Here is a 13,562-nt window from a genome sequence, read left to right as displayed (position 1 = left end):
AATCGGTGACAAAGGGCAGCCTTGGCGGAGTCCAACTCTCACCGGAAACGAGCCCGACTTACTGCCGGCAATGCGGACCAGACTCTGACACCGGTCATACAGGGACCTGACAGCCCGTATCAAAGGGCCCGGTACCCCATACTCCCGGAGTACCCCCCACAGGGCCCCCCGAGGGACACGGTCGAACGCCTTCTCCAAGTCCACAAAACACATGTAGACTGGTTGGGCGAACTCCCATGCACCCTCCAGGACCCTGCTGAGGGTGTAGAGCTGGTCCAGTGTTCCACGAATGAAGTTATTTATTAAAACGTAATTTTAAGACTTTTCTTTTAACAGGTAAACCAACATGGGTGGAGGTCCCACCCAATGTTATTTCTTACACGATGAGTTCATAATAAGTCTTGTGCTGTACTGAATCCTGGCCTGTGTCTGTTTGTCATGAATGCATCCTCTGTCTAACGTACACCAGCGTTATTTACCACCAGTTAAAGAGCAGTTGTGAATGGGCTGCTTTGGTGTTGTCAGATTGGCCCGGGGTGATGTCATAGTGGGACCCATGTGGCCGCCACATGATCATTACGGAGGACGCGCAACACTGTCCTTTCATTTACTATAAGAAGCGCGCTAAACCGTGGAAACTCCAGGATGGCAGAGGCTCTAATAAGCAATGTCGCCTGGAAGATTAATCACTGGGAGATTTTGCTGCTTGGTAAGACAGCTACACACTCATCATTATGTAGCTTTAGAAAGTTACTACATCTATTTATTTGTTGCTTCTAGACCATTTGTGTTTGTCTAGTTCCAGGGTTTGCCCTCAGCCAATAAAACTAATTTAAATCCTCAAATGTTACATGACCTTTTGAACAAAGACAACATGGTTCATGAACATTGTCTATGGAAAAGTTGTCATTTTTAAAGTACTGCCATTTTGTTTCTACTTTGGGTTCTTAAAATAATTAGAAAACACATTTTGTAAAAAGAGAATGGAGAACGGCTTGTTCAAATTTGTGATGTATTATGTTCATTACATTACTTTTGCAGAAAATTGTTTTAGTCTGCTCAGAGCTGTTTTAGGGCCTCTTGCCACTTTAAATCCACCAATTTAAATGTTGTTGGCCAATTCAACGATTACACTCACATGAAAATGGCTGCAAGCAGATGAACAATTAGACCACCTTACATCTTTGAAAAGCATTAGTAGAGCAGAAAGTTTTGTCTTTTCCAGCAGCCATTGTGCAACGAATACAGAGATAAAACCAACTGACCTAAGATGCTGGAACTCTGCTTGGATTGCTCAGTAATGGGGCTGAGCTCGCCTGGTGTTGCTAGGCAACGGTGCAGTGACTTAGCAATGGGGAAATTTTTAAATGGCTCATTTTCCAGACACCAAAAAACACTAACTTATTGCCAAAAAACAGCTGTTTTTGAAGTGCTTTCGCTGTTTTTAGAAGCAGTCGAAACCCAAATAGAAGTACAAAAACATGCAAAAAGCGACTTTTGCATAATATGTCCCCCTTCAAAGGATGTAAACAGACAGATTGTTTCCAATCTAACGTTAAAAAAAGGGATCTAAAAATGACTGCTGGTACTTTTAGTGCCATTATGATGTGGAAATTAAAAACTACTACAACTGCAAAACTCTCGGCTAGTTTACCAGAAATGTAGAGTTGGACTCAATCAGCATAACTGTGGAAATGCAGTTATGTGACGGAGAAAATTTGGTTTTTCTATCGTATTTTAAATGTAGAAATTGTGCCACTTCCTGTACGCTGTGGGTGGTCCACAGCAGTTGGACAAATACAGGCATACTTGATGCAAGATGGCAACAGTAACGGAAGCTTAGAAGCAAAAATAACAATAATTTTAATTAAGTTAAAGTAAATGTGCTTTTCGACTCTTGCTTTGTGGTCTTTAGGTATTTGGAGAAACTCATTTTACTTGGCAGTCTACCTAGAATCAGAATGTTTTGCAACTTGCTGCAGCGTTTCACAACTTGTTCTTCAACAGATTCCTCCAGAGAGACCAGGATTGAGCAGCAGAATGGAAACTACATTTCTCTTTTATGCTCAGCAGAAAGGCCCTTAGTTTTCCTTCAAACTCACCATTGTCACTTATACTACGGTTCCTCTGTATTAAGTTGCGAGGTTGAATATTTGGTTTACAGCATTCAGGTTCAGTCAGAAGTTTACATACTCTGATAATGGATATTAATTTTTGACCTTGAATGATTTATTCTAATTCTTTTTTCAAGTTGGGAATATTGTACATCGGTGGTGCCAAAATAATCTCCATTTTGGACCATAACAAGATAACAAATGCTAAAAAATATGAAAAAATAGATTTCCTGCATTTGATGACTACATCTTAAAGCTAAATAAAATTAAAGATCATTTCACTTGGATGTTGTGCACCATTAATATGATGTTCAAATATTGTGCACTGCAAAAACACAAAATCATGCCAAGTATTTCTGTCTAGTTTCTAGTCCAAATATCTTATCACACTTGAACTGAGGTAAAACTAACTTACAAGTAACTTTTCAGCAAGAAACAGGAGCTCATTTTAAGTCAATAATTCCTTAATATTGATAAAATAAAGTACTATTTCCAATGGTAGATTATTTCACCTGTAACATGGGAAAATGTTTTGTTATGAGTGAAATAATCAGCCAGTGGAAATAGAACTGGGTTGCTAGGGAACCGGGCTGGGCTTGGCTGGCGTTGCTAGGTAACGGTGTTGGGCCACTGGAACTTTTTATCAATATTAAGAAATTATTGACTTAAAACAAACAAATATATCTTATTGAAAAGTTTCTTGTAAGTTATTCCAAATATTCTAAAATATTTGCACTATAAACTGACAGAAGTACTTGGTATGATGTTGTGTTTTTCAGTGTCATTTAATTGTAAATAAATACTAAAAGTTGTATTTCCCTACTCTGGATTATAACTCCAGTATTTGTCGTGCAATTCAGTTTTTTACTGTGAGCAGTGGAATAAGTTTATCATTTTTTAAAGTTAATTCCAATATTCTTCAAATAAAAGCTCTCCGTCCGGTTTTAACCTCAGTTTTTCTCTTTGAGGTCCAAACTGTTCCACTGATGTCACCGTTCCCAAACGGAGACGCTGTGAACTGGTCGCCTGTCAGGTAAACAAGCCTCTCCTTGTCCGGTGAAGTGAACACATGGAACAGAGACCAGCCTTCAAAAACAAGGCACTTCTTGTCATTTTCTCCACTTTTGCTTGTGTTTTTACTCACAAGGTTCATGGTGGCTTGCTCATAATTCACAGGTTTAGCTCCAGTTGTGTGCAATGTTGGCACAGTGCTTTACCCGCGTTCACGCCCATTCTTGAGTAAGCTGCATCATTATCACTCTGCGTCTGTGAGAGCCGGGGAAACGAGGAGAGGAACATGGTTAAAAACAAAAAAATACCAAACAGAAAAACTGAAAGCTGTCTATTCGAAACCTATCATGGACTGCAGATCGTTTATCAGGTTTTTGTTTTAAAACAATCAGTAGAGCTTCTGTCTTACTGTCTGACGTTAATTCAGACTAAACATTTTCCGCTTTAGGATTTCCAACATTATTTTTATTTGGGAAAAATTTCACGCTTTAGACAAAACTGCTAAGACTTTAAGGTTGGTGATTTCACTCTTTGACTTTAAGTCGGCTGTAGTTGTCATGCCACGCCACTGGAGGGCGCTGTGATTTTGACATATAGTCATAATGCGCATGTTCTTTGGACCTCACTAGTCTCCTTTTCGTAAACAACCCTGCAGCTGTGCGGTTTGTGTCGTCTCTGCTTTCACACCTGTGTAACTTCAAACTTCCTGAAAAGTTTTAACTGGATTCACAAAGTGTCGGCATGAGGGGACATTTACACGAGACCGCTGGCTGGAAACTGCCAGTATTTTCAGAAGTTGATTAGGGAAAAGTTTCACACTTTGTCAAGACTGTAATTATCATGCCGGGCCACGAGATGGCGCTGTGATTTTTGCATGTTGTTGAAACACACAGGTGCTTTTGACACTTCGCTTCCACCTGATTTAACAGTCATTAGCTTCGTTTCCATTGACCATACAGCACAATTTGACTTGGTGATTTTGGCTCATGTGACAAAGACATTCAGTCGTCTTAATCGTCATTTGTTAGCATTTCTAAATCCTTTAAAAAATGGTGTCATCAGCTAAACATTGAACTTTCAGCTTGATCAGTTCTCAGAAAAGTTTTCCTTTCTGAGCTGCCTCTTACCTTTTCTTTCTCCGGCTCCTTAAACTCATTTATTTTCATTTTGACAGTAAAGGTTTCACAAAGCTCGCAGTCCGGGGGCACAGGCCGACCGTCTGCCTGCGGGGGGAAGAGCAGGATGGGATTGTGGGTAGTCTAAACACCGTCTTGCTCTGCGGCTGTATCTCAGAATGCTTTTCTGTGTGAGCGTGGGCGACGGGCCGTCCTGAATTACAGCAGACCACACGCACCATGAGGTAGCGCCTTGGCTTCTGTGCCTTATTTAGCAAGTGAACAAAGTTTGGTCAAGGTGAAGGCTGGAATTTGGGAGGATGGGATGGCGAGAGGCCAAGAGTCAAGATGTTGCCTCCATTGTGCTCCTCTGGCTTTTTGCTTCTTATTAACAGAGTTGGGTAGTAACGAGTTACAAAAAAATTACTTTTAGGAGTATTTTTACTATTCTGTATTTTTTACTTTCACTTGAGTTATGAAGTATTTCTTCTCTTGAGTAAAAATTTTGGATTTTCTACCCACTGAAAGAAAAACAAACTTTTTTTAACCAAAAATCACCAGAAACAGACACTGCAGTTTTTGTTAAAGTTTCATCAGTTTTTTTATTGAAAGAAACTGATTTAGAATAATTTTTTGCCTGATAATTTAAATATAAATTGTCATTTTTAAAAATACCAAAATTTCCACTTAACTTTATATTTTGGTCCGTCTGATTATACAGTTTTTAAATATTAAAGGATTGATAATTTGATCAGTTATCAGAACATGAGTAGACATTTTCCAAATACAGTTTTACTCAAACTGAGTAATTTCTTGGATAGCTACTTTTTACTTGAGCAAAGATATGTTGAAGTAGTTCTACTTTAACTTGAGCACAATTTCTGGGTACTCCTGATTATAGCCAGTGTTTTCTATTGTAAGAATATTTTACTTATTTGTGATCATTTTTAAATACTTGTACTGGGGGCCCAGATTTATATCCTTCTTGAACTGAAGTCGGGCCACACGCAATCAGTCCAGAGGCCACAAATGGCCCCCGGGGCCACATTTTGGACACCCCTGTCCTAATGCATACTCACTATTTGCACCAGAACAAGAATTTGGTATCATAGGAGTGCCATTTTAGCGGTTCACTGCAAAAACATAAAATCTTACTAAATAATTTTGGTTTAGTTTCTAGTGGGAATATCTTCATACACTTGAAATAAATAAAAAACTAATTTACAAGTAACTTTTAAGAAAGATAGAGGGTTGTTTTAAGCAAATAATTCCTTAATATTGATGAAAAAGTTCTAGTTCCACTTATTTTACAATCAGCGAGCCTTATGTCGTTATCTAGCAACCCCAGCCAGCACAGCCCTGTTACCTAGCAACCCACTTCTACACAGTAAAAATGCCAGTGTTGAATTAACACCCAAAAGTGTCTATATGTGTCCAAGTCAGCTGGTGTTAAATTCAACAATACAGAGTCACATTAACATTTACAACGGTGCTGGTGTTAAAATATATTAAAAGTAACACCAGTGTAGTGTTGATCACAAAACATAATGTGGTGTTAAAAAAGTAAATAATTGACCCACAAGGTGTCAATATCAATCAAATCCAGGGGAAAATATTCAAAACAATACACAGAAATGGAAAGTTTAACTTTTCTTAAACCCATTTCAGTATTATAGACCAATGTTAATTTAACAAAAAAATTGGTGTTACTTTAACACCTGCTGACTTGGACACATATAGACACTTTTGGGTGTTAATTCAACACTGGCATTTTTACTGTGTAGTTCCACTGGCAGATTGTTTCATTTATAGCAAGACGTTTTTCCCATGTTATCAGTTAATTTATCTGCCAATGGATCTAGTTTTTTTTTCAGGAACATTAAAGATTTATTTACTCTAAAAAGCCTCTACATGTGGCTGAAAAGTCACTTTTAAGTTGGTTTGTCTTATTTCAAGTGTGCTAAGATATTTGGACCAACATTACTTGGTAAGATTTTGTGTTTTTGCAGTGTATCATCTAAAGTCATGATCACGTCACTGAATGAAGGCAGAGTATCATCTGTCATGCCGGAGCAGATCTTCAGATCATTTGAGATGTCCTGTTTTCTGTTTCTGGTTTATCTTCTGCCCTCTGGCAGAGTCTGTACTTTGTTACAAAGGGGCTTCAAACTCTGGAAACTTGTTCCAACATGCAGGAATTCAGAGCATGCACATAGCGAGCGGCCGTTACGTAATTTTCTCTGTAAGGTTTAATGTGAATAAAATGATGTTTGGATGGTGTTGTTGAGCAACAGCTGAATCTTTACCGGTCACAAGGGAAATGAAGACATTATTCCGCATTTCTGAGATATAAAGTAAACAGCTGCCCTCTTCATGTTACATCAGCATTGCATGACAAGTCTGCGAGGAGAGTGACCTTAACTTGTTCTTACCTCCAATCTGGTCAAATGATTGCTTCCTGTTGTTCTCCGTGCCGTCCACTGGGAACCAAAGTGTCGCTGCTGTTTGGTTTACAAGAGTCTTCTTATCTGCTTGCTCAGGAAATAACATTCCAGAGTGTCTTTATTTTTGCTGACGCACCAATGTTTTAAATGTTTTTAGGAGAAAAAGCGTCACGTCAGCATGAGGTTATGCTTCTGATTTCATTTGCTGTTGCTAATTCTGGCAATAATAATAATCAGTTATGATCCCTGAGTGGTTTTAGGAGTCTGTGTGTGTTTGTCACTATCAGAACTAGATAAAAAGGCAAGGAAAAGGTTTTAATTAAGTAAAACTTCTTCCTAGCGAGGGAGCAGGAAGTAGGTCAGTTATTCTTGCTTGACTTTAACAACCTTTTTGGAATTTGGTGACAAAATAAATATTAAAAAATGGTGACCTTAACACCACCTCTAACAGATTATCGGCAGAGCAGATGTTTAAATGAGCTAATCAGCCACTGCTGTTAGCTTAGCTAATAGCAGCTAAAAGCAATCTCTCTCTTAATAATCACAAAATAAACATCAAGCGTAAAAACACAGAACTGTAGCTGGCTATATGTTCTGTTCTTTGTGTGGTAAATGTTTCGGTGTCCTTTCACTGTTGGATCCTCATACATTTTGTGGCATTGTGGTCAGTTGCTATGGCAACGCGTCTGCGTGTAGCGTAGCCGACAGAGAGCGCGAGGGGGGGAGGGGGGGGCTTTGACTTATTCTTTAACGGTTATTCTGCGTTATTTTTCCGCTTGCTGTGGCTCATAGCACTAAATTAATAATACCGCCATCTCCAGGTTTAATTTTTTTAAGGGGTTGTTTTACCGGGGCAGCGCGGCTACGGGCGGCATGTAAAGAAATCGTCTTTCTGCCCTCCACCATTTTGCGCATGCGCGAAATTTAGAACGTTATGGATGTGAACACTAACGTCCGAGTAGTTTCCGAAAAGTTTTACTGGTTTCAAAAAGTACCTCCAGTCACTGATGTCGTGTAAATAGACGGCTGAAACTAATAAAAAAGATTCTCTCATTATTCTGGCATTTATAAAATAGAAATATTCTTATAGTCTGTTCGTTACATCACTATTAGACATTAAATTAAACCAAAATAACATGGCAGACTACATGTAATTTTTTGGTTAAACACTTAATTAACTCTTGTATAATACATTAGTTCACAACCAGGATCTTACGTTGTTTACAGTTTACTACAATATTAAATATAACATCAGTTGGCATTACATTCCAGATTTGAACAACACATTTCTTTTCTGGACATTGGTTCTAACTTTACTGATTTATTGATGTGTCTATTTATTTCCAGAAACAGATTCGTGCTTCATCATATGTTAAAAGCTCAGTTCACTGAATGACTCAAAGGTTTCCAGCTGCTGGTTTTGCAGGATTTAATGAAGCTGCTCAGTTGTTTGGAGTTGGAGTTAGTTTAATTGTGGTGTTTGAAATTTGAAACACATTCTTACTGATTTCTCACTTTAGCAGCAGATTCCTACATGACACGGATCGCTCATTAAGGCGTGTGATTAGTTTTATAACAAGGCAGCAAATTAAAAATCCACCGTCTCCATCTGCTGCCCTTATTATCTAAATAGATTTAATTTGATGATTTCATCATTTATTCTGTTAATTTAACTTGGCGTACACTTCATAACTTCACTAAATGGCCTCAATTAATCATTGGTTTCTTCTAAAACAATAATACTGCATGAACAATGTTTCTTCCTTCTTTTGTTCCCATCCTGAACAAGAATGTAAGGAAAATTAAATTGTGAAAGAAAAACCCTGAAAAGCACAGCATCGTGTTGTTGTAGACCAGGAGTTATTTAAAGCTTTTTAAAGCTCTGCCAAACTCACACGTTCTTGTGACATACAAAAGGAGACCATGAGAAATCTTTTCAAAATGTTTTAAATAAATCCTGTACAATGCAACAAAATATGCACATACATGCTAAAAATATATTTGAAAGAGGAGAGAACCCTACATGAAAAAAATTTGTTGCTTCTTTTTTTATTTTATTTTAGCTCCTTTACTGGCATGAGGACACCAGTGTCCATTCTTTGTATATTTTCCATGACTGGATTTATTTTAATTGTAATTTTTAGGTTGTAACATTTTGCTTCTGTGGTTCACTTTCACAGTCAATTGGAAAAACCTGTTCCCCTCCTTGTCTGTGGGGGCGCTGCACTAAGAACAACTGAAGGACATGACATGAAAACCTCTGAAGAAAATACTGAGCGCAACGGCCTTTTTCACAAAATGTAAACAATCATGGATTTTGGCGTTTGTAGGATTTCTCTTTTGTCCTTTTTGAGCCATAGTCCTGCTAGCACTAGACTCTTGCGTTTGTTTTGGTTGTATTTACCCAGAATGCCCGGTGCTTTAGTCCAATTTCTGGCAGACTCAGTTCAATTGGGGACCAAAACTCCAACATTTGTTACGTTTTCATCTGCTGTGGTTCGCTTTCTCACTGCACTGTGTCAAACCAACCAAACCAATTGAAAAGCCTGTTCCCCTCCTTGTCTGTGGGGGCGCTGCACCCTGAAGGAAACAACACAAAAACCTGTATAAAAGACATTGAGCACAACATCCGTTTTCACAAACATAAACAGAAATGAATTTTTGCAGATGTATGATATATACTACGCTATTCTAGCGCATTTGTTCTGGTTGTATTTATCCAGAATGCCCTGCGATATAGTTTAGGTCCTGCTTTTGGAGCGGTCTCTGTTCACATATGCATTCAAACCGCACCAGAGTTCACTTTAATGAACCAAACAGAGCTGGAGTGAATGCAGCCTCAGAAAAATACTAAGAGAATTACATTATTGTGTTTTCAACCAGGTTGGAATACATCACACCTGACCAAAATGTTTTTATGCCATAAAACCATCTCTACAGCGGGGTATACCTTTTTTTAATCCACTGTAAACATTTTTCTATTGTTTAGAAAAGATGCCACTCTAATTTAATGGTGGGAATCTGTGAAAACTTGGATCCAGAATCCACCAGCACCGCTGGTATGTCTTCTGAAAGAAATCCAGTTACATTGAAACATTCCTCTACTATTCAGTGACCTTACAGGTATTTAACAATGCATGCCACACACAGCACCATATTTTCTGAACTGAAACATAGGAATTACCTCAGAAAGGACAGTGCAGAGGTCTGTAATAACTGCCTGCATCTTTGGCATGTGTGGTAGGAAGATGTGCTGCGGGGGTGACATAAATACCAGGGAGACCTTTCCTTTGATTGTGTCTGGAGGTTTTAAACGCCAAGCCTGTGCGAAGAAACGGAGCGATCTTATGAAAGGAAGGCTTTTGATAAGCTGGAAACAAACCGTGTGCTGCCAACATGAAGAGCATCAAAGAGGAGGCTGATAATTAACGGGGAGTCCAATCTTTCAACTCGGGAATGAACTAGTGTCCCCCGTAAACATCCAATATTCTGCATCAAGAGTTTAGTTAATGAACATCCTAAAAATGTTCCCAGACATTGTTGCTATAAAAATGCCTCACTCGCTCGTTTTCTGCCCTCTTTGGGGTCGCAGGGGTGATCGAGTTTACCACAGCCAATCAGAGAGAGGCGGACGAAACCTGGTTGGGTCACCAGTCCATCGCTAGAAAATACAATAAACAGGATTAAATTATCTCACTTCTAGAAGTTTTTACTGATGGAACAAAAAATGTTTTTATACATATTTGTCTAAACTGTCTCTATGTTATGGCAGTTTGGTATGACATGTCAGACAGTGAAAAAATCAAGCTTCTCCCAGTGCCAACTAGAAACAACTGATCACAGCCAGGAGGCGGGTCTTAGTGCTGTCAATCATGTCAATCCCCAGTTCCTTCTTTAATGCTAAAGCTAGTTAGCATGGCAGCGGATAAATGGTTTTCCTGTAACTGTAAGTTGTTTCTCCTCCATTAGCACATTTAGCAGTGCGTTCATGAGGTTGATTGACAGCACTAAGCCCCTCCTCCTGGCTCTGATTGGTTGTTTTTGGTGGGGAACAGTGCATTTCTTCAGACGGCAATAGTAGCTCACAGATTATCTGTGTCAGATCAAACTGTCACGATTAAACTGTCATAGTTTTAACAAATAAAAAAATTATTTTTAATAAAAATTTTATCACGTCTTCATGACTTGCTTTTGATTTCACCATCTGATCTAAGGTCCAATACAGATGAAAACACGCCAGGGATTATCTGGATCTGTAGTGATAAACTAATCTCGTTTCTGAAAGTGTTACATGTCAACTGTTTAAATATTAAATATTAATTTACAGTACTCTCTGCCAACTGTGCGAATGTTCATGTTTTCATGGATTTTTAAGTCCTGTTGTAACCAGATACATTTAACCCCTTCATTCCACTTGCTAACCAACCCTGCTAGTCAATAAACCGTTCAGCAGAGCCGCAGAAAGTCTTCCCTTCTCACAGTAGCCGGGTCACCTAGAGGTCGAGGGCCGTCGGAAACCACATCTGGAAATCCTGATTCCCACGCAGAGCAGATCAAACGAGATCCTCAAAGTGATCTACACCTCTCCCATGTGGTAAATGTTTGACATGGTTGGGGATGGGACATTAGCTCGGTTCTTGTCCCCGCTGTCATCCTCCCAGACTTGTGGCTAAATCATGCAGACAGGCATATCTGACCTGCTCCATCTGGGCCTGCTTATCCCTTTACGTGGCGGACCGAGACGAGCCATCAGCCGCCGCAGACAGACGAGACTCTGGTATGACGTGGAGGATGGATGGCTGGGAGAACTTCCTGTTTTCTAGGAAAATCTAAAGGCTTCACAGAACGGACAGTTCAGGTCACGTTGAGGTCTGAAAGTCGGTTATTGCTGCTGTACACAGCGATAAAAATGAATAAAGTTGGGCTGGAACGATTAATCAAATTAACCGTGATTAATCGATTATTGAATTAATCGGCAACTCATTTAAAAACCAATTAATCGTTCACTGGTTTATACTCTTGGTTGGAAAAAAAAACATTTAGAGCAGTAATTAAGCCAAAACTGTACAGAAAATATAAACATTTTGCGGTTAAGATAAAAACCGCAAAATGTTTTATTTTTGCGGTTTAGATTTGTCCAATAAACCTGCTAACTGAACCTAAGATTTTTATTTTTAGTAAGCATTTCTTAAAATGGCAAAAAAAATTATAATTTTAGTCAATAAACGTTGCCTACATTTTTAGACAATTTCCTTCATTAATTCCTTGTTAAAAAAGGGATTATTTGTTTATCTGCATCTAGTATGTATTCCCACTGTATAAAAAAGTGTAGGGCTGAAATGACTAATCATGATTAATTGATTATTGAAATAATAAACTATTTTAGCAATTGATTAATCATTACATATACAGACTCAAAAAACTATATTAACAGCGTTGTGTATATAAAAAAGACTGAAGTGGTTCAATTAAAAATCTGTAGGATGTGCCATTTTTATCCGATTAATCTTCAGAATAATCGATTAATCGGTTACTAACGTTGCAGTTACTTCCGGCCTGTTAAAGTTAAAGTGTAAAATGTAAAGAGGGGATCAGAGAACGGCGACGAGCTGAGCTGCAGCAGGGCTGTGGGCCTGATACGGTTTCCAGTAGACATTCCTTTACGGTGAGAGTGCGTTTGTGTTTCGCCAGGTGCCTGGAATGCTTCTGGACAAACACACAATAATTCACTCAAACAGCCTTTTGTGTTTCTCACCGCTGCACATTTAAGTCGGCGAGGAAGACAAACGTTGGACTCTTTGGGCAACAATGGAAATCTCTGTACGGCTGCAGAATTCCCCAACAGTCGGCCATTACATTGTTGGGGATTTATGTTCCCCAGCGGAGCAGCTCACCCAAACGTTCAGATACCAGAGCAAACAGGAATGTTCAGCACTGCGCTCCAATATTCATTAGTCACTGCGTTTGACTTAATCAGTTCAACATAATTCAATGATCAACGGCAACAATGCGCCAGGAATGTCGGCGTTACCGTTAACTGATGGCGTGACTGACGGCACCACAGGTTGTGTTTATTCTCATACCCATAAATAGTCCTCGACTTTCACCTCACTGGACGTAAAAGAAAATAACTGAAGCTACTTTCAGGAATTTTTAGATAATTAAAGCTACATTTTAGGCATTTTTCTACCCTGAGATATTTCACAGCAATGGGGTTAAGTATCAATACATCCATAGTGTAACGTTACAGAACGAGGAGAACATTTTCCACAAAGACATTCAGTTCAGGATAAATTAACCAAACAGGTATCAAGAAAACAGGCAGAGGGGTTTAAAAATGGTTTCTTCTTCTGTATAACCCAGTGTTCGGTCCAGAACATCTCAATGACAGCAAGCTGCTCAGAATAAACCCACATCACCACTACTCCACCACCGTGCCTGACAGGAGGCTGGAGGCATTCGGACTGATCAGGAGTTTAATCAATATATGTACTGTCATCTGGATGGATGCGTGGATGGATGGATGGATGGATATTTCAGGTTCTATATTTAATCAGTCATTAAAATAAAAAAAACTGTCAACCTTTCAAAATAAAAGTGTTAGTCTTTTAAGTGATTATTGCATAAACAGGTTCCATGTTGCTGATTAATTAAAAGCCATTCATGGAAAATGGGATTGTGTTAACCTTTCAAAATAAAATTCTTCAAAACAAAAAACAAAGTTATTCTTTTTTAAAGACAGTCAGAAGCTTCTTCAGATTTGCTGTAATACAGACTGCTACAGGAGGATTAATAAAGTATTTTTGTATGTGAATTTGAAAACTAGTTGTTCAAATGTGCTGGAGTTCCGCTGGGGTTGCTAGGTAACGGCCGAGTTC

At 38.8% G+C, this 13,562-nt stretch overlaps 1 long non-coding RNA gene across 1 annotated transcript; it reads right to left on the bottom strand.

Moving 5' to 3' along the window:
• Positions 1-3,264: 3,264 nt before the first annotated feature.
• LOC103477098 (uncharacterized) lies at positions 3,265-6,867 on the bottom strand. Its single transcript, XR_535577.2, has 3 exons — positions 6,673-6,867; positions 4,253-4,348; positions 3,265-3,380 (listed from the first exon to the last, which is right to left on the bottom strand). It is a non-coding gene; the product is annotated as an uncharacterized LOC103477098 (long non-coding RNA).
• Positions 6,868-13,562: the final 6,695 nt, after the last annotated feature.

The sequence above is a fragment of the Poecilia reticulata genome, linkage group LG15 (assembly GCF_000633615.1).
Source record: "Poecilia reticulata strain Guanapo linkage group LG15, Guppy_female_1.0+MT, whole genome shotgun sequence".
Classification (NCBI taxonomy): domain Eukaryota; kingdom Metazoa; phylum Chordata; class Actinopteri; order Cyprinodontiformes; family Poeciliidae; genus Poecilia; species Poecilia reticulata.
This window is presented reverse-complemented; position numbering and strand designations above follow the sequence as displayed.